The sequence below is a fragment of the Aythya marila genome (assembly GCF_965140915.1).
Source record: "Aythya marila genome assembly, chromosome: 1".
Classification (NCBI taxonomy): Eukaryota; Metazoa; Chordata; class Aves; order Anseriformes; family Anatidae; genus Aythya; species Aythya marila.
Window position 1 is genome coordinate 21,288,647 of NC_139042.1, and position 27,196 is coordinate 21,315,842.

Genomic DNA, 27,196 nt, shown 5'->3' on the forward strand with positions numbered 1-27,196 from the left:
CTGAGACTTAAAAGTAAAAGAAGAAGAAAAAGAAGAAGATGACTGTCTCAGAAAACCTGCCAGTTCAAAGGTATATTTAGAATATGTGGTAAGAAAAGAACTGTCAAACCGAAAGCTTTGCTTCTCGAGATTTAACATGCCCATGGTTCATAGGAGTGAGAATAGAGCAGGACATCTTGGCTCCACTTACACTCGTAAATTAAACAGGTTGAAGAATGTCCTCTGGAGCTTAGGTCAGCTTGGAAATCATCCTGATAAATTCCTTCTGTCTCAAAAACAGGAGGGCTGCATGAAAACTGCCTACATGGGATTGTTGCTGGCAGGAAAAAAATTAGTCCTTTAAAGTCTGCCCTTTACCTGTCCAGCCAGGTCAAGTCCCCAAGTCTACCATTGAGCAACGGTGAGCTCAAAACCCTTCTGTGCAACTCCAGTGGCAGGCCAGTCATCAAGAGGTGTGTGTATCCTGTGCACATAGCCCAGTGCTGATGGATCTCAACACGCCTCTCAGGGGTGTGTAGGTCCAGCACAGCCAACCTGGAACTGTGGAGTGGGGAGGAGTAGGTATCAGCCAGTCTTGGCTATGCCACATCTTCCCTATCTGCTCTAGAGTAAGTAAAACAGGTGGCTAGTGAGCCCTGTTTATCAAGTATAGATGCTATTTATGCCCTTGGCTACTGCCACACTTCCCGAAATTTATAAAAATTTGGAAGAAAACTGGTCTTGTGAAGAACAAACACAGAGAAGAGAGAATGTTTAAAAACTGATAAGCAAATCTGTTCTGTAGGCACATTAACTGCTGAGAAAACCTTGAGCATCACGGAAGAGGCTTAGGATTTAGGTTACCCCCAAAATGCTGCTGTTTTGCTTATGGGTTTTTATATACTCGATTGATTAGATGGTGTGCGGTGTATAGAAGAGGCACTGGAACAAACCGTGATTTTAGCCACGTCTTTAATGCTTTGAGATAGCAGATACTGCTGGATCTGACACGGGGAGAGGCAAAGAAAGTGTAAGGTCTGAGATCTGCTGTGACAGCTTCAGAGTACCTCAGTTCTTCTCCAGACCTTTAGTAAGTCCTGGTGCCACTCTTGTGAGACAGAAAGGATGTCCTGTCAGGGGTGCCACACATCACGGCTCCTAGGGGAACAATGACAGATGAGTCCAGAAGATTGAGGGTGCTGTCACTCGTATGTGCGAAGGCACATATCTCCTGCCCCAAATCTGTTCAGATGAAATCCCAGGAGGTCTGTGCAGGACAAGCAATCAAGCTGACCCTATAGTAGTGCAGATAGTGCCAAATAAATTGATTGACTTATGCTCACTTTTTCTGAAGGGATAATGAAACAATTTTCTGGGGACAGTTGTGTCTCTGTCTGTATATTGTGGCAGGCAAATGGGTTTTTGTTACACTGCTTTTCATGCTTTCAGTGCCATCCCTTACTGCCAATAATAACTATTATTTCTACTGGCATAACCTTTCCACTTCAAAAAACCATAAATGAAGCTAGGTTCCTGTGACAGGTACTGTGCAATACAGAACCTAAGTGAAAATTCATGATATGAAAAAACTTTCCTGAGATTAAGAATAATGTATTTACAGACATATTCAAATATGTGAATATAAAAAAAAGTATTTCAGTTGATGGGAAAGATTAATCTTTGTTGCACACCTGTTTTTCTTTGCAGTGTTCCCAACTCTACAACACACCTCTCCTCATCTATTTTTCAGGTCCTTCTCTGTCTAACGAGGCTTAAGAACAACAGTGATTTCTTTTTACAGTTAGCACCAGGTCGCCAAAAATAGATTAATTACCAAATGATAAAATTAGAAATATTGAAATGGACTAGCTCAGTGGATTTTAATTAATTATGGACACCAGTGCTATAATCAGAGATTGTTCCTTGGATAATGGTGATATTTGATTTCAGCTGGATAGTCTTTCCCCTCCTGGTTTCACCCATGCAATTTTAAAAGGCTGAACTGGGGAAACCTAATTCAGAATTAGGAACAGCTTTATCTCTCTTATAATCATTTATGAACCTTTATGAAATTATTGAAAAGTGGTTATTTTGTGCAGGCAGCTTGCATGATGTTGGGCATGTTTGTCTATCTCTGTGACTCAACTAGATATTATCTTGATCTTCAGTGGGCTTAATGCTTAGAGGATCTGCACCAGGCAGTGTAAATGTCTCATCCCAGCAGGGAGAGAAGGTGGAACATCTGCATGCATGCGACATGTCCTGCTGGATGGGATGCATTTACCCACTGGGGCTGGTTAAAGGAACAAGGTTTATATTTTACAAGGAGGCACTGAAACAGAGTGCAGCAAAGTGATTCTCCAGGAATGGAAATCAGGGTTCAAGTCCCAGAATATCTCCTGGCCTTCAGCTGCTGTGTTTTCTGTGTGTTCACTTGAAGGCAGAGCATGATAAGTAGGGCCAAGAAGACTTTCACAGCTTGAGCATCCAGATGTCATATGGAAGCCAAGATCCACTGAAAGCACTGGGGCAGGTGCAGGTCACCTTCCCGCTTGCTGCTGTATATTTCTGTCACAAAAGTTTTTATGATGAAGTCTTATACAGCCTAAGCATGCATAGCTTCCCAAATAGCAGTTTTATTATAATACAACTACATTTTTTTTCTTCAGAAGTGACAAGTATTTTGAGTTAAAAACATTTTGAGCCAAATCAAAAGCCTCTGCTCTCTCAATTCTGTTCAGCCTCCCTCTGAATGTGCTGGCTTCAGCTGAGCCCACAAGCACAGGGATGTTGGAAGATCTCCTTTTCTAAGAATATTTTCATTTCAGCTAAAGCCAGTGGATAGTAAAGTCTTGTCAGAAGCCAAAACTCATGAGATTTCTGAGCCAAGAAAGGTTTTGACAAGTTCAGCTCTTGAGCACTTGGCTGTTCTCCTGAAACCACCCAAAATCAGAGGTAACAGTTTTCTGTGACCGAAAGTGGAAGTGACAGGAGAGTCACTACCAAGTCCCCCAAAACATTTGTAAAGCTCTTAAATTTGGCCTCATCTCAAACTCAGCTAAGAGGTTTTTTTTTTTTGTTTTTTTTTTTTTTCTTAATCCTACAAAAAAATCTCAGTGTCATGAGGAATGACAGAGAATTTAATACATAGTGTATATTTTTTCTGCACGTATCTGGGTTATAGATGTGATAATATTAACTATTACTTAATTAAGTTAAATGTAACATGTGATGTTTATTTTCCATAATATTGCCTTTTATTTTTTTAACCCAAGAAAGTTGTTGACCCTTGCTGTGGGTTGTGATCTGTATTTCTCTATGGATTCCAGTGAACAGCCTTCCTGGCCCTCCAGCGGGCATTTGTGGGTGACCTGATTTCCTAGCAGTGTGTTGTCAAGAAATTCCTAGAATACTGAATAAACTACTAAAATGCAATTTTACTCCAAGATGCATAGAAGCACATTACATTTATATCGATTGGAGACCTGTGGCGGTCTTCCAAAGTACATATTTCTTTTTCATTTGGTACGGACAGGCAATTAACTTTACTTGCTTTAATATAAATTAGAGTTTAAAATAGCTGCTTAGGTTCCCTGCCCCAGAAGGTACAATTAATTACATCGTTGCAAAATACATTACGTACCCAGATATTTGAGATATATCAGATACAATTCTCATGGCAGACCATTACACATGCTGCATATAGAGCAAACCGAAACCTTTCAGAGAAGTCCCAAATGTGCAGCGTTATGTGAGGAACCAGGTTCTTTGGGGGAAAAATGCAGCCTTCCCAGATAAAGCATCATCTCAGCTCAGAAGAAGGCTTCCACAGAGCTTGCTGGGGTGAGGCAAGATGGTCTGTGCTCATCTGAGCAGGACCCAGCTCCTGCTGCTGCAGTGTGGAGATTTTTCTCCCTCTTTCACCTCTCTTCCCCTGCCTACAGGTGTTGGTGTACCAGGTTTCTGACCTTAAAGCAGGGGTGCAGCCAAGAGAGGACATAGCTTGTGGGAAGAAGGGTGGGTTTGCACAGGGTATTTGCCCACCAAGTAGAAGCTGACATCAAGTGAGTCCTTCCCAATTCCCAGCAGAGAAGCTGAGCATCTAAGGTGCAACTCAGCCCATCCCATGGCAGTGTCAGGTACTGAAGTAATATGGGCTCTCTGTCCTGCACTGAAAAGTTAATGAAGGGCAGCCCTGAGCAGCCCTAATTAGACTGTAACCCACCCCTTCCCAACTTGCTGGATCCCCTGATGAGCTCCAATGGCCATTTGTGATTCTGCAGGGACAAACAGGCTGCTGATGTTTTGAATGCAATGTGGAAGCAGCTGGGAGAGGAGCTAGACACCTCCCTTAGGTGCCATCAGCTCACACAGCCTGGTATTTCCATTGTGGGAAGGTGATGAGTGGGTCTTGGCACTCCTGAGCTGTCTGTCAGTGGCATAATAACAAGAAAGTAGAACTGTCTTCCTCCCTTGCTGCACAGCAGTCATGAAGCTGTAGTTCAGGGCTGAGTGCCCAGGGATTAAAGCCATTAAACCACAGCTTGTAGAGCCCTACCTGGTGCTGTTCCAGTGATGCTCTCCAGCCTGTCCGCTGGTATGCTGCCAAGAGGAGGTGTGCAGGGAAGGGAGCAGCCCCAAACCTCACTGTTTATGCCCAGTCTTTTCTTCTGGTGGGCAGGAAGTGAAGGAAAATTGTTTCTCATTATACCTCTGATACGCAGCCTGACCTAGCGATGTTCACAGACATGGAGCTGCCAAGATAGTGAAGGGACTTGAATATCTCTGCTGGGAGAGCTGGGGCTGCTCAGCCTGGAGAAGAGGAGGCTCAGGGGGATCTCATCCACGTCAATAAATCCCTGAAGGGAGGGTGCAGAGAGGCCGGAGCCAGGCTCTGCTCAGTGGTGCCCAGTGCCAGGACAGGAGGCCATGGGCACAGCCGGGCACCCAGGAGGCTCCCTCTGAGCACCAGGCAGCACTGCTGTGCTGGGCGGGTGACGGAGCCCTGGCACAGGCTGCCCAGAGACAGTTTCAGGAAATATCCAACACTTACATAGTTTTAATGACATAGCAGCAATTTGGTTTATTATAGTAAGTGGATTGATATCATTAATTCATAATGATGACAAGAGTCACAGTGATTAGGCTATTGCTAAATCTCAACATAAATCAGGTACCTTTAAAAATTTAAGTTTCACTCACCAACCAGCATAGTTAGTACGGATCTGTTGACCTCCAGGAGTAACCTTCAGAGATGTCCCTGCTCAGGGGGAGATCACTGCTGTGCAGCCCACTGCTTCAGCAAGGAGACTTCAAATTAGGCTTTCTCTAAAGATAAAATGACTTAAAATAAATATAGGTAATTAAAAATGACTTAAAATAAAGATAAAATATCTTTCTTCATAAGATAATATGACGGGCTCCTAGTCAAACTTAGAGTCTTATCACATTGCTCTCAAGCTTTAACACAATATGTTATTTCCCCACAGGGGTTTTAAAGAATCATCTGCTCTAGGGCTGTACCCCACATTGTTTGTGGTCATGGCCATGAGCACCCACCTGTGACTCTGTTTTTAATAAGCTGCCAAGTTCAAGGAATGGTCACATCGGAGCCTACCGTGGTTCACAGGCCTGAGCAAGACACCTTTGACGAAGTTGACTGTGTCCGTTACCCCGTGTCAGTTAAGACCCAGTTCCAGCCTGCTCCGAAAGGGACCCACCTGTCCTCACCTCAACCCTTGAGCCCTTCCCATCGTATTTTCTCCCCTTTTTCCTTTGAGGAGAGGGAGTAAGAAAGTGGTTGTGGCAGAGTTCAGCTGTGTAGCAGGGTGAAACCACCACAGATATTCAGTTCCAGTTTATCTTTCAGGTGCCAGAAACACACAGTTCCACGAGGAGAAATCACCGAGTTCCCCCACGAGTGATCTTTATTTGAAATGTGACCGTGACCCCACAGCCTGCTGTCAGTGCTGGAGTGATGGACACGCTGCTCCTGCATCTCTGCCCCGAGCTGTGGGGCTCTCGCAAAGCTTTGCTTCGTATTCATGGCACCAGTGCTCTCAAGCCAACAAACTGCATCATTAAAGAACCAGAACCATAAAGATGTAAATTAAAACTGTATCAGATGGAGTTTTTCTGCAGGGAGCCGGCAGTCAGGAGGAGTCTGCACCACATGCAGATGGGAAGACGGAGGGTGCCAGGCTCTGGGATTAGCACAAACCAGGCACACTCAAACACACTCAGTCTGTCACCAACAGTGCACACTTCATGGGTGAAAATTAGGCCAATAACTCATCTCAGGGTGTTATATTTCTCCATCGAAGCCATAGGAGGCGATTCAATAACAGGTTTTTGCTTTTTCTCTCACTTAGACTTTGAGGCCTTGCAGGCTTTGAGTAACAAAACAGGCAGAGGTCTTCTTGGCATGGAGGGTCCACTGAAAATATATCAGTGCAGAACAAAAATGAGGAAGGTGCCGTAACACCAGGGGTTGTAATACCAAGGTCTCTTCCCCATCACAAGTCCTTTGGCAGCAGGGCAGTCAAAGAGGCTCCTGCACCTGGAGGAATTTCATCCTTCCCCACAGGCTTCCTCCCCTCAGGCTGGGCTGGTTTGCTTCTTTTGTGTCCCTGTGCCTTGCAAAATTGGCAAATCTTGCTCAAGTGCTCCAGCAACTTGAGCAGGACGGACCTGCAATAACTTCTTGAGCCAGAGGTGGAGCCTCTTTATCACCTGTTAGAAGAAATTCTCTCTGCATCTGTCCAGCCTTTCTGGGAGCTGTGCAAAATCTCACCACCTGCCTTGTCCTGAGGCATCTTTTTCATCCCATGTAGGGCTTGGGGGTGTAAGGACGAGAGGGCTCCCTCTCCTCATAGGATGAAAAGTCAGAAAACTGCTGAAGTGTTTGGTTCAACCAGATGAACTCCACAAGTCCCACACAACCCCAATTATTCTACATTTTGGAAAAAAGTCAGGCATGTGTTTGGAGAGGGTAAGGCTTTTTTATTTATGCATTAGCTGTCAAGATTTATTGTATCACTTACTACGTTCTTGAACAACAGCCCTAGTAAAGCCTAGTGGGGTGAAAAGGAGCAGAATGAATCTACAGCACCTGTGCTTTTTAATGTTATTTGTTACTTGGAGAAAATGTACTTTACTTCTTAGCACCAAAAGGCACGTAAACAGATGGTATACTGTTAAATATGGGCTTTTGCATGAGTGTGGTTTCTAGCACTGCCCTTTCATCAGTATGTTTTCTTTTCCTCTTAGGAGACATGACCCTATAAAGCCCTTTTTTTGCATTACTTGTATCAGTCAGTGGTGAAGCAGGCGGCCGTGCTTGGTCAGTAGCTACCCTGCAACACTGGGGAGCAAGCTGAAGAACCAAAATGCCCATCAGTAACTGATATAATCAAAGATGGGGATGGTGTTCACCAGTGCTATCCATGAAGCACCTGTGATTCAGCTTCCTTCCAAAGGAGCCTGATTTAGGAACGTATGTGGGATTTCTTTGTAACAACAACTGGGTTTCCATTTGATGCCTTGCTGATTTCACATGTACTATGGATTTTTCCTCCTGCACACACTGCAGAGGAGCTGGCTGAGCCTTTCAGCTTCTCATCCTAATATTGATCTAGCATCTTCTCTAATAACCAGCCCTTCGGGGGTTGCACAGTCACTATTCACAGCCTTCCATGTGCTAAATGGATGAGGATATCCTGTCGTGGCATGGGACCTCCCATGCTGCAGACCCCGCTGCCATCTCCATCCCCTGCTCCCTGTCACCTCCATCCCAGATGGGGCCTCTCTGCAAAGGGCTCCTTGGCACATCCTCCTCGGTGCTGGGGCTCCTCCCTGTCCTCCCTGGCTCTTTCTGATGCATTCACTCAGCGCAGATGAGTTTTTATCGCCAAGCTGGCTCTGCTGTAGGATCACATCTCCCAGCTCCCCAACAGGGATTTCCTTGGCTCCTGCCTGCCAATTCCTGTGCTGCTGCCTGTTTTCTCCACACACCCTCATGATTACTGATACTGCCTCCTGTTATTTTTTCCTGGTGGAGGAGCCTTGAATAAGGGAAAATCAGATTATTTCTGCACCTCGGGGGCCGGCCATGCACTTAACAGACCTAAAGTGAATTTTCTGCATGTGATTTTCTGCACAGCGGGCTGAGGTTGTGGGTGGAAACAACGGCTCTGAGTCCCCGGCTGGGAAACTTGCAGCTTGGGTTATGTGTGAGTGGCAGGTCTGAAGCAAAGGAGACCTGGCTTGCTCAGATCTTGCTCAGGAGGTGGGCCTGTACTCTCTTGTTTCCAGTTACTGAGAAAGAGAGGGAGAAAAATAAAATCTTTCCCCGGTGGAGGGTGTAGAATTTGAAAACGTTTTATTTTCTTTTCACAAAAATTACATATATGTGTGTGCACATGCAGGATACCACAAACACATATATAATTTAAATGAACGTTGGCTGGAGAGAGGTGTGGGTTGTTAAAGCATGTATTTTCCAAGATTGCCTTTTTTTTTTTTTTTCTAAGTCAGACACGTCCTTCCTTCAAGGGGAAGAAGGGAATGTTTATGCAGCAATTCCACATGACCCAAAGCCGAATTGCAGAAGGATTTTATTGACACATTGAGCTAAAAAAAAAAAAAAAAAAAAAAAAAAGGAAAAAAGCAGATTGCCATTATATGTAAAATTCTCTGTCTGGGTGCTGTCCAAACACTTTTAATCCCCGTTGTGCCATCCCGTACTGCTGAGTGATGGATGTGTGCAACAGACCAACAGACTGCTCATGTGTGCACGGGGCTCTGCAGCTGCCTGCAGCTGGCTGCCTGCAGAGATGCTTCTTGCAGTCACAAAATTGGCCAGGGAGCAGTCATAAAATTGAAGCAGGGAGCTGGTACAAGAGAGATGTGGTGGGCATCCCCAAAATACAGTTTACAGGAAGGGAGGGGAGCAGTGGGGGCACCTTCTGCACCCTGAGCTGCAGTGGGCAAGGAGAGGGAGCGTGTGGGACATCCCAGTCACTGCAGGATGTGGCGAGTGGCAGGAGGAAGAGCTGAGTCCTGAAACACATCCTAAGGCAGCAACAGATCTGCAGAGGCTGCTTCTGGAGTGAAAATGCTAATTTCTGCATGTCAGACTGGGGCTCTGGACAAGGCAGGTCTGATTTTTATCCCGGCGTTTTAGCAGGCAGAGCAGATGCCAAATTGCAGTGCCTCAGAAAAAAACAGCAGAAATCTTGGGGGAGGGTTTACTTGGCGTTTGCTGGTCCTTAGATAAAAATAGGAAGTATGGCTTCTAGGAACGGTTTCAGAAAGGCAAAGTTTGGAGCAAGAGGCAGTAGCTTTTATTAGATAAACAGATATAGCTGGAAAAAATGGCCGAGCTCTTCTCACAGCTCCATTACTGCTGTGCCACCACACATTTATTAATAAATATATTCTTGCATTTTGAAAGGAGGCTATTCAAGGCACTTGCAAATTGATGTGAATTGTGCCATTACTTGTAATGGCAGTTGCTCTCTTATACTCGGAGATGGCATTAGACTTGCTCTTTAATTGAGGACTGACTTCTTTCATCAGAAAGGTGTTTTGTGGCTGATTATATATGTTCCTCTGCGCCAAATGACACCTGCTGTCATAATAGCTTCCATTTTTATTGCAGCATATTACAAATGATCCCAAAATGCTTCATAAATTGCTGCAAGATTTACAGAAGGGAACAAGATATTTTTAAAACCTTTTGTATGAGGTCTGTTTTTCTGTCTTCTTTGAGAAAGTACTTTTCTGATTTCATTTGTCTCCTTGAAACTATTGGGAATATCAAAGCTTTTTTTTGTTTATTGCAGGGATAATGAAATAATGGACATTGAGTGGTTTCTTTGCTTCCCAACAACAGAAAGGATGGGATACTAAATACCTGAAGAGATTCCCTTCCTTGCCCTGCAGGTACAAATTCAAAAGAAATTAAAAAAGAGATTAGTTCAGTAAAAAATATGTCCTTGCGTAGCTTGACTACCTTCCCCTTTCCTAGTCCTTTAATTTTCCCACTTGTTCATGGGGCTTTCCATATTGTACAATGCTTTGATTTCCCTAGAAAAAGCAAGCAAAGTCTTTTTGCCTCCCCTACGACTTTAATAATAAATCTGTCATACTCTGCCAGATGATCATATAGAAATGACAAAAAAGAAATTACAACCTGTTCAGAAGATATTGGCAGTGCTGGCAGGAATTCAATTTGCCCATGGGTGGACAACTGAGTAACATAAAAGCCGAGTTTATATATGCTGCTGACAATAGCTGAAGGCTCTCCTGGCACAGCCTGAAGGTTCATGACCCATAAATATTTCTCTCCTGGCAACTGCAATCTCAGCCTCCTGCTACAGCAGAACTAGTAAAAGCTGTAGACAGTCTATTGCTCTCCTGGGACTTATGGGCTCCCCTTGCAGATTTTATGAGTATCAATCACAGGCATTATCTCATAAGACTCACAGGTTACCAGCTGGTCTGGTGTGTAAAAGTGCTGGAGACTGTAAATGCCAAGGATTTTAACTATTTCTGTTTATGAGCTATGCAAGAAAATTACATTTTCCTCCTTTAGAACTCAAAGGTCCTGTTAGCAGGGCGAGGATCTGATATGAGTTTCACCTTGCACATATAAAACAGATTTGACTTGCCCAACAGTTGTTTTCACAAGGCTTCAACCCCCTTAGCAAGGTTCCTGGTAGAGCTGAGGGGGCTCTCAGGGTGCTGAGAGGTGATCAAACACGCGCTTCCTTTAACAATACGGGCACCGACACACCAGTTAATGGAAAAAGACAAAGGAAAGAAAACACGATTTTTTTTATGGATCAATCCCTTTATTTTAGACTGCGTGGGAGAGATTTTCAAACACCTGTCTGTTGGAAAGGGAACAAACCCTTCAATATGGAGAGTTTACTACGCTACATTTCTTTGGTGTCTTTCATTTTGGGTCTGTTCCTTGCATTTGGTCATGGCAGATTGAGGCTGCAGAGACATCTGTGACTTCAGTGTGTTTATACATAGGAAATAAAAGTCTCTGAGCTCAATTTCTCCATATGCCTCTCTCAGCTATCTATTATTAGAAAGCAAACATCTTGGATGGGTTGCCAGCTAGCTATATTCAGGGCTGCCAATTGTCCCTATTTCATATTCTAGGTTGCAGATATTTTCAGGCTTGTCTTTTGGTATCTTTAGAATCTGCCTGGTGAAAAAGAAGAAAAAAAAATCAGCATTTCACTATTGGCTTGTATGAAAGAGTCATTAGATTTGATAGAAGACATGGAGAGTGAGTTGCAGTGATGCAGTGCAAGCCACTCCTCACTCTACCTCCTTTCAAGGCAAGACTGAGAACATTTTCCTGCTCCTGACATGGGAGAACATGGCTCCTTCCTGTGTTTACCAGGAAAATAAAGGAGATGGTGGTGTCCCCCCCCGTGTTCTGCTCCTGGATGTGATGGGAGGAAAATGGAAGTCTGGCATTTGAGGAGACATTCACAATTCGTATCTCCAGATTGTATCCAAACCCAGACTGGTCTTCCCACTCCCTTTCAGGAGAAAAGACAACATGTACCCATAGAGCCAACAGCCCCCAGAAGGAAAAGCAACCAAATACATGTAATTTAAAATATACTTGAAAAAATACTGGTGTATGGAAATAATGACCTCAAGAGTATCTCCTGCCTCATTAGTGAGACCATGGGATTCTGTTGGGAGAATGAGGACACTGTCCCAGCTCTTGTCTTCACCTTTATGTTCTCCAGAAACTGAACCTACAGAGGAAAACACAAAGAGGAATGCATCACTTCATCTTGTATGGGAAATGCTGCATGTTCTTGGAGGGGAGCCATGGCTTGGGATGTACCTCTGTTTGGTGGAGGGTATGGCGCTGATGGAGCTGCCACCCCATGAGTTGAGCACCACACATGTGGCCATGGAGCACCACAGAAACTCTGCCTCGAGCAGAGGTGGTGTTTCCAACCCAGGCCAGCATCAGAATGCTTCAGAGTGCTGCTCTCCCTTCCAGAGCCATCTGTCAGGGCTTGGATGAGGGTTAAATGAGCTCCTTCCCTGGAGAAAGCATCTCCTCGCTCAGGCAATAAATCACTGTCTTGCAGTGACACTAATGCACAGAAAATACACTACTTGTGGATTTAAACAGTAAATACTGATTCTGTGATAACTGTGCTACAGGAATGCCTGAAAAAGCAATCTGAGAGTGGGACTGTCCCTGGGTAGGTACTGCGATATCTCACCATGCCCACAGGATCCACAGGGTAAGATGGATAAAGCTGGCAGCAAAGGGGGAACATTATCATTTTCATTTTCGCAGCATTGCTAATGCACCATCTTTCCCAAGGTCACCTGGGAAATCAGAGAGTATCGATAGATTAAAAAAAAAAAATGTAACGAGCTGATTTTGTGATTAAAATGTTTGCTCTCTGGAGCCAGATGCCATTCAACACTTCCAACCTACAGTGCCTGTGCGTGCTGCAAGTTTGTGTGGGTTACTTCCAGATCAGAGCCACACCATCCCTCTGAGTTCAAAATATGGGCTGCTCCACTCCTTTTACTTTGAGAGTAAATGTGATACAGTTATGCAATGAGCTCATTAGAAACCTTCTGGTTTCCCCCAGGGATGCATGTGGGATGTCCCGGCAGGAGTAGAGTTTTCTGCAGAGATGTATGGAAAAGGAGAGCAATTGCCATTCCCTGGATGGGGCTCATCAGAGAAGGGGTGGCAGAATGGGTGGCCTTGGTTCAGACACTCCGTAGCCCCTGACTGGGGAACCAAAAGCAGCTCCGAGCCAGCAGTATTACATGTATGCTTGCCCCTGGGGTCTCCAGCGGGAGGAAAAGCAGGGCTATGGGGAAATGCAGAGCTGCCTGTGAAACACCAGATATCGTGCGCTGCCTGAGGCAGGTTACTGTCTTTTCCCGAGAATCTTGTAAGAAATGAGTGGCTAAAACAAACAAACAGACCAAAACCTGCATCAAACTCCTGAAATCTTTGGGTTTTGAATCTGCAGTACTGCAATACCCCAGCAAATACTGCTAACAGCTCTTGAGTTTTGCTGAGGGTTTATGCACTATTCTGGAACAGGTACCCCCTGCTTGGCTGTGGTGGAGCTGCAGCCTTTTTTCCTTCCCTTTGCAGTGCTGTGTCCACATCATTTTCACATCTTAATACAAGTACAGATGTATCTCTGACAGCTGCACAGAGCTTCTTTTAAGCTGTTTTCCCTTAGCCAGATAATTATTCTGTTAGTTAAGATTGAGCTGATTCAGCAGGAGTGGATCTGATGCTCTTTCACAGTGTTGTTATATCTGCTGAGTCCTGGACAATGAAGTGGGACGTGGACTCTGTGGTCTGCAGAAGACCAGATGTCCTGGGCTTCCCACGTTCCTAGCTCCCATTTAGGGGCTTTGGACTGATCAGTGAAATCACATTAAACTTGCCCTGAATTGTATCAGTCAGGTTGAGGGGAGCATCAGGCACATCCTGGGCCTCTCAGCCTTTCTGCATATACTTTGGGCTATTATCTTTGCATGGAGGTTCAGCGCTTCAACACTTGTAGATCTGATTTCTGCACAGGCCACCTGTGCAGGCCTCCAGGCAGCATGCACAACACAATGCATCTCAGTGTGATTTGAGGTTTGGGGTGTGAGAAGAAGCCACCATGGGGACACGTGGTGGGAACAAGTGAGGATGTTGTGATGGTATCATCACTAGATGACCTGAGGGAGAGCTGGGCTAGTTGTCCTGGGAAGCTGTAGGAGATGGCAAACACAGACCCAAGGGAAACACAGATCCAAGGGAAACTGAAATTTCTGGTTCTGGTGTGCAGGGAAGAGCTGAAAATGCCAAAATATCAGAAAAACCTACACAGATTTCAATAATAATACAGATAATTAATACAATCTGTTACCTACTAATAGTGCTTTTAATGAACATTTCTTACTGCATGTACTAACAGCATCTAATAGTGGTAAATTAATAACATCTGGGCTCTAAATAGTAGATGTTAGATATCTGATTTAATATCTGAAAATATTTTATACCTTGTTGCTCTAGAACATGTACATGTTAGAGGCTAAGTGGAATATATTTCTTTTTAGCTTTTTATCCTTGCTGGAGTTCTGAACAACGAGCCTCCTAATACATTTAGCAGCAGCCATATGGTATAATGGACCAGGGCCATGTGTCCTGTAAAGTAGAACAATTTAAATGAAAAAATGGTGGAAAAATACCAACCAAATATGTCATGTTTTGGTCTGGAGAGGAAGGGTGCATCCTGAAACTGCTTATCAGGCTTTTCTCTTTGAACTCGGGATCTCTGTGCTTGTCCTTTGCTCAGGTCCTGATGTGCTTGGCTGCAGAACAAGGCACACATCTTAAGCATCATTTTCTGATGTTGATTTTGCAAGAGACAAAAAAGCTTATTCACTCAAAGTGAAACCAGGGGAACTGCAACCCCAAAAGAGATGGGCATGAGCTTGAGGTAGTCCACCTTTCTGGAGAAAGCCAGCGGGTGGAAATGTGCCATCACAGTGTACATTCATCTTCCTTTGTAGGCTGGGCAAGACAAGCTACATGTCTCAGGTTTTAATTTTGTCCATTTCTGCAGTAATTTTCTACTCTACTTCACCTTTGTAAGATGACTTTCTGGTGTCTGCTGTTACATCTTCCTCTTGTGTGGCCCTGGAGGCTCTTTGGCTCTACTCAGCACTAGTGGACACCCATCTGCAGAACGCGACTTGATCTTCTTCAGGACATGGATGGACTCCCTTCTTCAGCTGGTGTCACCGAAATTCATCACAGTTCATACCACGCACAATGGATTTGAGGAATGAGATATTTTCTGGACACCAGGATGCAGAATGACCCCAGGGTAAACATCCTGCACTGGTATAATCCGGAGAAGTCAGGCAGGAACAGCCATCAGCAGCCTGTGCCCTAAGAGGAGATGAAACCACTGGCTCATTTTGTTTCTTAAACGTTTCTGTACCTTCAGCCACTGCTTTAAGAGAATTACATGCTGGGACAGCAAGCACAGTAAGATATTTCCCAGCTAGGGAAAGCCACTATGCTGTCTGTAATTTTCAGTAATTGTGACTAATGTCTTGTTTATAGAAGGTAGATTCAAGATTTGCAGCAAGAAGCAAAAGGTAGAAGTCAAATAAAAGCTCAGAGGCCAAATCTGCATGTTATTGGGTGTGTTATTGTCTAGTATGCCAGTCTTTTGACTTTTAGTAGTCAGGCTGAAAAACAGATAACTTGTTTTGCAGTAGGTGAGATCAGTAGAGGAATACGTGTTATGATGACCTTGAACAAAAACAGTGGCTTCTGTCTGCTAGGTCAGGCGGTACATAGCATACCAGAAATAATCAAGGGACTCATTCTCTAGCTAATTAAAGACTTGAAAATATAATTTCATGTTGTGATTGTTTGCAATTAGTCACAGATGCTACTGATCACTTGCTGTGCCGTTATTTTTCCTTGAATATACTAGGAAATGCATTTCAAAGCAAAACCAGCCAAAAGTTCCTAGAATTTAAGGTAAGATTTGACAGAACTCCAGCTTTCATGGATTTATTCAGGAATTATTAACTGGAGAAAGTTGTTATGAATTTCTCCTGAATACCACACACACACAAATGTTATATATGGATATGGTATGTGGTTTATACACTGCTAAGTGCAGATATCCACAGTGTAGCTTCAGGCTTCCTTCATAGTTAGAGGGGCAAAATAGATGACTTGCCCGATCACCTTCATATGTCTGTCATAGGAGCAAATTAATCACAACACACACAAAATCCACAATTTCTCATTTCACTGCATGCAGGGAGCCTGGTGTGATTATCTCAGCTGTGGAGGTGTGTGTCACACACTGGTGAAGGTAAGTGAAATGAATCTGGCAAAGTGTGTGACTGTCATTGTTAGGATTGGTGTGGAATTCAAAATCCTGATTTATGCCACTTGAGAAATCTCCAGCAGTTTGCTTTATGGAGAGCCTAATGCCTACAGGAGTAAACACAGCAGGTTATGGTTTCTTACAGGGCTTGAGCATATGATGGGTATTAAGTATCCCAGACTGACCTACTCCTGAAGGCACCAAGGCAGGACAGCAAGCAGTCTGTAGCAAGGGTGCTGTAAAGAACAAAATTCACCTGGGGGGAAACTGGAGAGCCACCTCACCTAAGTCAGAGTTCAAGTAATAGCATCACATAATGGTTTGGGTTGGAAGGGACCTTAAAGCCCACTCAGTCCCAACCCCCTGCCATGGGCAGGGACACCTCCCACCACACCAGGTTGCCCAAAGCTCCACCCAGCCTGGCCTTGAGCACCTCCAGGGATGGGGCATCCACAGCTTCTCTGGGCAACCTCTTCCAGTGCCTAAGTCTGCTGTCAAAGTCTAAGCTAGTCACTCCAACGTATTCCTGAAATTAGCCAAAATAAATATGCACTTCAGAAGGGTTTGGCTTTATTCTTGGGCAAGTGGGAAGAGTCTCCTTTGGGGGTGCCTGTTTGGCTCCACTGGGTGTAACAAGGCAGCCCAAGTGCACAAAGTTAGGTGAAAAAAATCAGGTGTTTGCAGGTCAGTTGGCAACTTCACAAGAATTTTGAAGGTACAGTTTTGAGAATAAGATCCTAAAATAATCCCTCATCTTGGGTTTAACTCTTTTCATTAAAGCATTGGAATGGGCTGCCCAGGGAAGTTCCCACCCCTGGAGGTATTTAAGAGATTTGTGGATGTGACACTAAGGAACATGATTTAGTGATGGGACTTGGTAGGTCAGGTTTATGGTTGGACTGGATGATCATGAAGGTCTTTTCCTACCTAGATGATTCCATGATTCTAAGCTTATGATGTAGCTTAATAAGAGTTGGATGTAGGAGACAAATCCCATGGTTGAACAGAACAGCCAAGATGCACCCCAGCAAGTAACTGCATGGTTAAGCACATTTCTTCTTAATCTTCAGAAAATAAATATGGTATGGATAAAGTATTTGACTACATAGTTTTCTGACTGATAAAATTTAATCCCTAGGCTTAATAGCACATGTCCCTGCAGAAATGACTTGACACAGAAAGTCAATAATGACAAATGCAATATTAGATCATTGTTGGAGGGGCCTAAACCCTCCATCTGAAGGGGAAAGGCTGGATGGTCTCAATGGGTTTTTCATAATTAGCTCTTCGGACTGACTGTATGATGTGTCTCTAGACACTGTCTCACCACCATTACTTAACGTTATAAAATGAACTGCATGTATCTGCGTTTAGGTCTGTTGGCTTAAAGGAGAAATAGAGAGGTATACAAAAGAATAAAGCAGCATTGATAGCAGCTGTATATCCAACACATGTATCAAAGGCACTTTTATAACTTTCCATCCTCAAAAACTATCACTGTAAAACTGGGGATTCTGATAGAGAATATTTGTCTTTTTATTATTATTATTATTATTATTATTATTATTATTATTATTATTATATTTTAAGACACTATTTCCTTTACTTTCTGCACTTTTACATTAAGGATTAGTCATCTCTACTTTCACAGAATCACAGAATTTCTAGGTTGGAAGAGACCTCAAGATCATCGAGTCCAACCTCTGACCTAACGCTAACAGTCCCCACTAAACCATTTCCCTAAGCTCTACATCTAAACGTCTTTTAAAGACTTCCAGGGATGGTGACTCCACCACTTCCCTGGGCAGCCTGTTCCAGTGTCTAACAACCCTTTCGGTAAAGAAGTTCTTCCTAACATCTAACCTAAAACTCCCCTGGCTCAACTTAAGCCCATTCCCCCTCCTCCTGTCACCAGGCACGTGGGAGAACAGGCCAACCCCCACCTCGCTACAGCCTCCCTTGAGGTACCCATAGAGAGCGATAAGGTCGCCCCTGAGCCTCCTCTTCTCCAGGCTGAACAAGCCCAGCTCCCTCAGCCGCTCCTCGTAGGACTTGTTCTCCAGGCCCCTCACCAGCTTCATCGCCTTTCTCTGTACCCGCTCAAGCACCTCCATGTCCTTCTTGTAGCGAGAGGCCCAAAACTGAACACAGTACTCGAGGTGCGGCCTCACCAGAGCTGAGTACAGGGGGACGATCACCTCCCTAGCCCTGCTGGTCACACTGTTCCTGATACAAGCCAGGATGCCGTTGGCCTTCTTGGCCACCTGAGCACACTGCTGGCTCATATTCAGCCGACTATCCACCATCACTCCCAGGTCCTTCTCTGCCTGGCAGCTTTCCAACCATTCCTCTCCCAGCCTGTAGCTCTGCTTGGGGTTATTGCGCCCCAGGTGCAGGACCCAGCACTTGGCCTTGTTGAACTTCATGCAGTTTATTTAAAAGACCTGTGGGCCTGCATCAAGTTGCTAATGTGACATTCACCTGAACAAATTGTAGTTCATCTAACATTATGGTCATGGCAGACCTTGGAGAGAAACTTCATTATCCTCTGTGCACCAGCTGAGTGGACATTTTTCTCTTGGGATGATTGTGCTGATGTTTTCTAGTAGTAGTTCCCCTGATTGATGACAGTGTCCTGAGTGCAGAGGGACTCCTGGAGCAGGGCTATATCAATGAACAGTACCACAGGTCATGCTTAAAATCCTTCAGGATACAAATTGTGGTAGCAACCAGAACAAAATGGGTGAAGAATTGTGAAGGATAACATTCCTGTGGGTGCTGACTTTGGGCCTGAGGAAATAGCTTGGGAGAATGGGAACCAAATACATATTTCACTTCTGGTCCTTTTTTCTTTCAGGTAGGAAATACCAGAAAATGATTTAGTATCGTGCTAATGCAACTCCTCTGCTCCTGGTTCCTCGACTCGTTTGGGCAGGACCAATGCTTACATCTTCTCACCTCACCCCACTGCACAACATCACATAACCACAGGCCTGCACTCACTCCCCATCAACTATGGAGTTTTTAGACATTTCTGGTCCTTCTGCTGTGGCTGCTGTGCTGGTGGAATGGGCTCCAGTGGTTGCTCCTCATGTTGAGGGTCCATGACCTGGTGGTTTTGCCAAGGCTGCTGCCAGCTGTGGTGCAAAGCCTGGGCAGTGAGGAGGTAACCTCTGCTTGGAGATCCCCAAAACTTCTGGAGGTCCCCAAAACTGCTGGCAAAGTGGTGAGGTCCCCAGCTGCCATGGTCACCTGCCAGCCATGCCCATGGCCACCCCACATCTCAAGGAGGTCACACATCATGCCAGTCCTCTTAAGTGCACTGTGGAAATCAAGGGTCAGTGGTTCATAAATTTAAGACAAGCAGGGATTTTTTTTTTTTATTATTGTTTTTATTTTTTTTGCTGCTGTGCAGATTTCAGAGCTGACAGTCAGTGTTTATAGCAGCGATCAAACCACAGAGCCGGGAGAGCTAACATCATTGTAATGAATGAGTTTATCTAGAGGAACACACTCGAGCAGTATGCATCAAATGGGGAACATAAAGAAAACACAAGGTGACTTTTTAAGAGAGGAATGGAGGATATAATGAAAATCTCTTTGAAAGCTGGTATCGTAGTGAAGGTGAAATACTCTGTGAGGATGAGATGTTCTTCTGAACCTCCAGCGTGAGTACACCGCCCCCTGCTAGTCTGAGAAGATGCAACTATTTGCATAAATACAAAGGATTATGACTTGTAGGTTTGCAAAAATACTCATTATCAAACCTGCACCATTTCCAACAATTTGAAAATCTGCTGGGAGGAATCACAGAAGAAATAGGGGAGAAAAAGAAAATTGCTTGGGGGGAGCCCTGGAGAAGAGGCAGATACTGGACAAGTGCGAGGCAATTAACCTAGCACAATGTTGTTAAATCTGAGCCTTTGGTGCCTGCACTGCTTTTATGTGTTGTGCATCACATCTCGACTCCAGGGTTGGTACTGGTGCTGTTTTATTGTCCCAGAGTCCATTTTACTTCTTGACTTCCTCTTTTCTCCCTCCCAAGCATCATTTACACGGGGAGAATGGAAGGTGGAGAACCTTTATGAGCCATTAATGTTAACGAGTGCAATAACCAAATGATGAATCCACACACATCCTTTGCAGAAGTGAGTCTCCGAGAGCTGCTCGGTATTTCACATGTGGCAGAGATGAACGAGCGAGCAGCAGGAGCACATCACAGCTCTGGCACAGCTGGGTCAGGAACAAATCTGCACAGGGCAGCACCCAGCGCTGCCTGGCCAACCTGAGCACATGCAGGCTGGCTGTAGGAGGAAAGAGGAACCGGAGATGCTGAGTTACATAAGTGAAAATTGCCCCTGAGTGGCTAAAACCCTTTGCTAAAAATGCCAGACATTTGCAATTCATATAAACAACAGCTCCGTGGCATATTATTAGCATCATCCATGCGTTTTTCCACGTTCTTGCAAGGGCTCCCTGCTTAATGGGGGCTGAACAGCCATAGATGTTGCTGTCATTTCAGTATTGCACAAAGGACTTTTCATTTCTTTTTTATTTGCTTGCAGGGGTTAACAGGTTTTTAGGATCTCCCACAGCACTCGCGGCAAGGATTTTTTTGTGATGTGCTATTAGGATCAAAGTAAAACCCTGAAAAAATCAGACTTTTTATACCATTTGTGCTTCTGTGAGCACTGCTGGAATTTTTAGGCACAAAAGAAAAAAAAAAAAAAAGGCAGTTTTCTCTTTTGCATTAACACAATTCTTCATTTCCATCAAAGTTCTGAGTTTTATATCCTACTGAAGACATGATATAATTTACCCTGTAGGAAGGAGACACCTGGGCTGCAGGCTGGGTATCTCTGTGCCTCCTGCACCCTGTCCTCCCTGGCACATGGGCTCAGGCTGGAGCTGGACCATGCCTTGGGTGCCCTGGGTCTCACCTAGGTTTGAAAAGTTGGTGGCTGGATGCCTCCCGTGTACACGCTGACACCGAGTAGTGTGTCTGCTGGAAGACTGCCTTCCTGCAAAGAACTTTTGGATTAATTTCCAGGGTTACGTGAGAGGATGAGCAATATAATCCGTGGTAGATCCTGCTATCTGATGAGCTCTCCACTATATGCAATTAAATAAAGTGAACAGTTCGTAACGTTCTGTTGACTTTATTTCAAGCTCATGTGGTGGCACTCTGAGAACATGACATATTGCATGTGCAGAGGTCAACCTAAAAATGATGAGCAATCAGAGTAATGGTGAAAATGACAGAGGAAATCACCCCGGTTATACTTCGGTCTGTCTGATCCCCTTGCAGGACTGTGTATGTCAGTGACACATCCCTCGGATTTTCTAAGCACAGGCTGTCCTGGCCTCCCTGGTAAATCTTGAAGCCTCTGTTCTTGTCAAAGTGCTCCCAGGAGCCGGATGCACCGCGCTCCATCAGTACAGGCACTGCTGTCCTGCATCCCAGCCATCTGTTTCCTGATCACTGTGCCTAGCCCTGGTTAATCTGCTCTTGTAGGGTACATCATGATGGGAAAACCATGCTAAGAGCACGGGCTCCTCAAAGATGGTTTCTTGCTACTATGGCTAATGAGTTAACGGGACAGAAACCAGACCCAGCTCCCATTGCTGTCCCCTTGATTTCCAAGAAAATCCCAACAAATTGAAAACCTATGAAATGGAGGAAGTTATTTGAATGTCCAAATGCAGTTTGGTTTTGGGAAAACCTAGTATAAGAAGAAAAGAGGGTGAACCAGCCAAGCCTGGGCTGAGCCAGGTCTGTGTGGGCAGGCAGGGGTGAGGGTCCCAGTGAGGAGCATCCGCTAACCCCTGTGGTCTGGCTCCTGCTCTCCTCCTGCACAGAGCTCCAGTGGGAGCTGCACACCTCATAGCCAAGGTGCTAGGTATTCCTGGATGCCCTGGCTCTGTTAAATGAAGTTTCAGCTTTCATTTTTTTTTTGGTTAGTTTTGAATCGGTTTTCCTTTAAATAGAAAGAAAAAGGTGGGGTTTGTCTCCCACACCCTTCCAGGTGGCCACAAGGAAAAGGGCTGCAGCTCAGCTGTGCAGCCCAGGCTCCTTCTGTGGCTCACTGAGGAGAAATTACCACTTCCAGCATCTCCGCTCTAACATAAACTGAAATGCCTCACATGGCTGCCTCCTTAATTGTAGTGTTAACTTGTGATGCTCTACTTCCCAGGTAATATAGTTATAACACTGAGAGTGCCTAAGCAACATCCTTTTCACAGAAAAAAAAAAAAAATAAATAACTTACAGATTTTTTTCAACACCTTTTTTTTTTTGGTTTAAATGCCGATCAGTTCTGTGGAGATTCTACGGGTTTCTTTAGATGCAACAAACCCCATTACCTTGATTGTGATTTCTTATATTTAATTCTCTCCCTCCCCTCCCTTTTTTTTTTTTTTTTTTTTTTTTTCCCTGAAAACACCTACTTCTTGAGTGCGCCACACTTCATGGAAGAACAAAGGCATGTCAGCAATATACCCTGAACTTCCTAATTGCACTGGCTTTTCAGCTGCCGATCTGAGAGCATGGTGGACTCCCTTTTATGTAGGCTTCATAAAACACTTGGAATTATTTCAGAGAAGGCTGAGCAGAATTTGTTGTACAGCGAGTTTTCCAAGCAAAGAGCATTGAAGCGTGATGATCCAACCCCATCTGCATCTGTTTTTTTAGGGAATTCCATTTGGTTCCCTACACAATCCAGCTTACTCTCAGTACTACTTCTTCTGGACACTTTTGTTCTCTGTTTAAGGTTATCCTTACCTTACTTGTTGAGTTTTAGTCTGATTCCCCCTTCATAAGAGAAATACTGCAGACAGCTTATAAGAGAGCTTTTGCTACATCTAGTGGCAAAGCCTTTGAAGTGCCTGATAAAAAGGCAGTTCAAAAAGCCAATCTCCATTTAAATCTCTTGTTATAATGAAGCCTGATGTGCTTTCATATTGCAGTATGTTTGGTTTTGTCTTTCATGGCAAAGCTGTGTTAATATTGCCTAGTATGGCTTTTCTTGATTCTGGCTGCTGTCTGAGACGGTATTGGCCTGTATGGGCTGAGAATTTCACAGAATCACAGAACTGTAGGGGTTGGAAGGGACCTCAAGAGATCATCAGGTCCAACCCCCTGCCAAAGCAGGTTCCCTAGAGCATGATTCCCTAGAGCAGGTTCCTTATTATTGCAGGTGTAAAAATGTGGTGGCAAACCTGGGAGTGGATATTGGAATATCAGTTGGAAGGTCTTGGAGATCTTCGTTTTTGCCTGAAGTATCAGAGAGAGGCTAAGACAAAAAAATATTGGTCATGCATCATCCACACCTCTGGACTTTTCAAGCAGAGTATGCAAGAACATTGGAAAATGTGCAAGGAGGATGAGTTGTGCATTAGCTGAGAGATGATTAAGATGAGGAGTTATCTCAGTCTCAAGGTGCTACTTGCTCTTGTGAAATAGAAGGAAAATAAGGAACAATTTCAACTTTGACAGCTTATACTTGAACTATTGTTTCATCTCAAAAAATCTGCAATGGAAGGAGCATCCATCCCTGTTATTTACCACTGGCGTGAAACCATGGGAGCAGAAAAAGATTTGTAACTTTCTTGAGCTAGAGGCTATGATTTGAGAAGATAAGGTTTCTAGTGTCAGGAATTATTTGTACATGACAAGCTTGACCTGTTTCTGTAATATAACGTGGGAATCACTCCATTGCTCTCGGAGCTGTTCGATCAGCCCCATGCAGGGCAACCTCTCTGATACCTGGGGTTCACTCCTGTGCAGAGACATCATCCTAAGATAACACCCTGTCAGAGTACTCTGAGGAGCATTGCATTTCTTTTTAGAAGCAAACATAAAAAAAAGCTCAATAGCTCTCAAGATCAAGAAAATACTTTGGAAGGAAAACAATCAAAATTGGGGAGTCAAAAAGCATGATTTTTTCCTTAATTTTTTGGAGCCCTCTTCTTTCAGGTACATAAAAATTGGCACAGTATTATTATTATTATTATTATTATTGTTATTGTTATTATTATTATTATTATTATTTAATGAACATTGTGTTTCATTTCTATGCATGAAATGTGAGCAGCAGATCTGTCTCCTTCAGAAATGGGACCTGGGTGAAAAAGTGGGGTTGCAGAGAAGAGCCTGTGCCCATGGAAAACACCTAGCAGCACTGAGACTGCCAGGGGTCTGTGAAATGGTAAATGGGCATTTGGAGAGCCTGTGCTCAGCAAGGGCAGCCCCAGTACTCCAGCACTGACATCTTTCCCTGTCACTCAGGGTGACATTTCTTCGAGGCTTTGCCTTCAGGCAGCCCTTCCTCCTCCCTTCCCAGTCCAGGAAGATGGTTAGGGGAACTCTGGGCTTTACTCCAAACCTGTTCTTGCTTAAGTGGCCACTTGAAGGGAATTAAGGACTTTATCAGGCAGGCATGGGCACAAGAAAAATGGAAATGATGGCATTTGGTGGAGAGGTAGGAGGCAGAATTATTCAGTTTTCTTTCTAAATGTTATGAAAACTGCAAGTTGAAAATAAGAGTATATGGAAGTTATGTGTTTTTCCACTACATTAAATCCTGTAAAAAGTCAAACACTGGTTATTATGCATTCCTTGCATTCTACCTTCAATACTTTCTGCTAGATATAAGCTCATGTACTACGTAAAACATAATACAGAATGTGAAAATGGTGCATTTTAAATTAAAATGTATACTTTGGTAATGTTTAAATTCCCTTTAGCTGTTAACCTGCCTTCCGCCTCTCTGATATCTAACAGGACCCTCTCAAGCCCTGTTCCCCCAAATCCAGAAGATCACTTCTGGTCTAGCTCTGTGACACCAGGGACAGACAGACATCTCTTCAGACAGTCTTAATTCTGGCATGTCCTAACTTCTGAGCATTTCATGTTTCAACCTTAGCTGTCTTTCTAGTACGTAATGAGATTTTTTTCCTGAAAACATCTCTGCCCAAAGACAGGTTTAAGACTAACCAGTACGAGGTGCACATAAGAGCACAACGAATGACCAGGCAGAAGTCTGGGAGAAGCTGGGCTCTGCTGCTTCTCAGGAGCCCCAGAGGCAGAACTGCCCCAGGGTAGGTGGGGATGGGCAGAGCAGTCCTTTTGAACCAGACTTGGAGAGAACAAGGTCTCTTCATTTCCAGGTCCAGGCTGAGAACAGGCATTTCATCAGCTATACATCCTCTTCCGACCAGCACCTCATGTCTCAGTTGGCCACAGCAAGGGTATCTTGCTGCAGATGACTGATGTGAGGGAGTCAGAAGGAGCTGGTATCCCCAGGGAACAGGCTAAGGGAGAACTCTGTCTCTGCCCCTCTTCCCCTCTTTCAACTGTATAACCCATATGGTTAATCTGCTTTTTTTTTTTTTTTTTTTTTTTTTTTTTTAATATGAAGGGATTTTATTTTATTTTATTTTATTTTATTTTATTTTATTTTATTTTATTTTATTTTATTTTATTTTATTTTATTTTATTTTATTTTTGTAATTATATCTGCCAATGTTTTTGCCTTATTAACAATGTTACTTATCTCAGAGCTCAGGATATTATTAGCAATTTTATATTCTGCAGTTGGTAGCTTTCTTGACTATGATTATTAACATTTTTTTTCTTTGTTTCAAAATACTTCAAGATAATCTGAGATGCAGGGAAAGACATCTGACTTCCCCACATATCCCTCGAGGGAGGCTCCGGATTGCTCATTTATGTTTTAATTGCTGTTTTATAGCTGTATATTTCTAGATGGCTTCTTATTTCCATACCATGTAATCATTCTTATAGACAATCCAAACACAGGGATCTGGTGCAAACCAGATCTGCTCAAAGGTTTATTACCTTCATTAAGAGATGGAGAAATAACATGGGCATTTACAAATACGCAAAGATTTAACAGCTAACCAGGGTTTTCCATGAGCACTAATAAAGCCTGGTGTCCCCGGAGGAAGCCCCATCACAGGGATCCCAGGTCGTCCCCAGCTGCCCACATCTCACAGCCCACATTAAAGCCCTCCTCTATGCCCACCCACATGGCAATGGCATCATGTGCTGGGGCTGGTTGGCAGCAACCAGAAAGTCACCCAGACCTTCTGGTCAGGTCACCCAGAAGAAGGTTAGAAGATCACCTTGGCTGGTGGTGCTGTGTTGTGGGAGGGATTGGGCTGAATTGCACAAACATCTCCCTCCTGGCATGCACCAGCTTCCACTCAACGACCACCACTAAATCTTCACGAGATGTTGAGTTTGGTGCAAATAGGCTGGAGGTATCAAATGGTCCTGGGCAGTGGCTCTGCAGAAAGAAGAAACCTCCTCTGGAGACCGGGATAAAAAATCTTATGAAATCTATGGACAGAAATTGTTAGCAAGAGAGCAGGACAGGACTACCCCACCTCACAAGTGAGCCGGTCACATTTCAGTGATGGAGAAAGGCAAGTATTTGTAGGGCACAATTTTTCAGGTGTGCTTTTTCAGATAGAAGACTTTGTCCGATGACGTTCGCTCTTGTTCCACTCAGGGATCAATAATCCCCACTGATGTTTAAGACACTGGAATTCTGGGAGCTTTGTAAGTGAAAAAGCAAGCCCACTGAGAAATATTTTATTTATCTTCCTACATGCAGGAAAGCAAGGTAAAACTCTAAGGGTTGAGGATTTCTTGCCCATTGTTTTATATGCCCCATGGTGAATAAGAACACCATTACCAAATAAATCCAAATCTATTTCTTTATTAAAAGAAGTTATTTACAAACACACCATGGTTTAGCCAGCTTCCTTGCCCACCTACCAGAACCCCTTGTTCAAATGACCACTTGCAAAAAGATGAAACAACTTCTGTCCAGATGACATGTATGAATTTCCTCCAAGCTCTTCCCCCTTTAATTTCTATTTCTCCAGCCTGATTGCATGCTTAGGAACAAAGAGGAGTCTGTGAGCATGAAGAAATGTCTGACAGAGTTAGTGCTTGATCATGAAAATGATAGGTTGATGGAATAAAGGTCTGTCATACCAGTTTGTTGCTACTTATTCCTCAAGGTATCAGTCTGAATCAACATCAGATGTATTCAGATGACATTTCATATCTTTTAAATCCATCTGTTCCCATGCTTCAGGAATCTTGTCTGTGGTTTAAGCCTCCATTTTTTCCTACAATGACAGATTTTCTTCCTTCTGTTGTGGGGCCTCTCCCTTCCAAGCTGTCTTTCTGACAAGGAAACAAATATCAGAAGGAACTTTGATATTTTGTCTTCAATCACCAGACCATG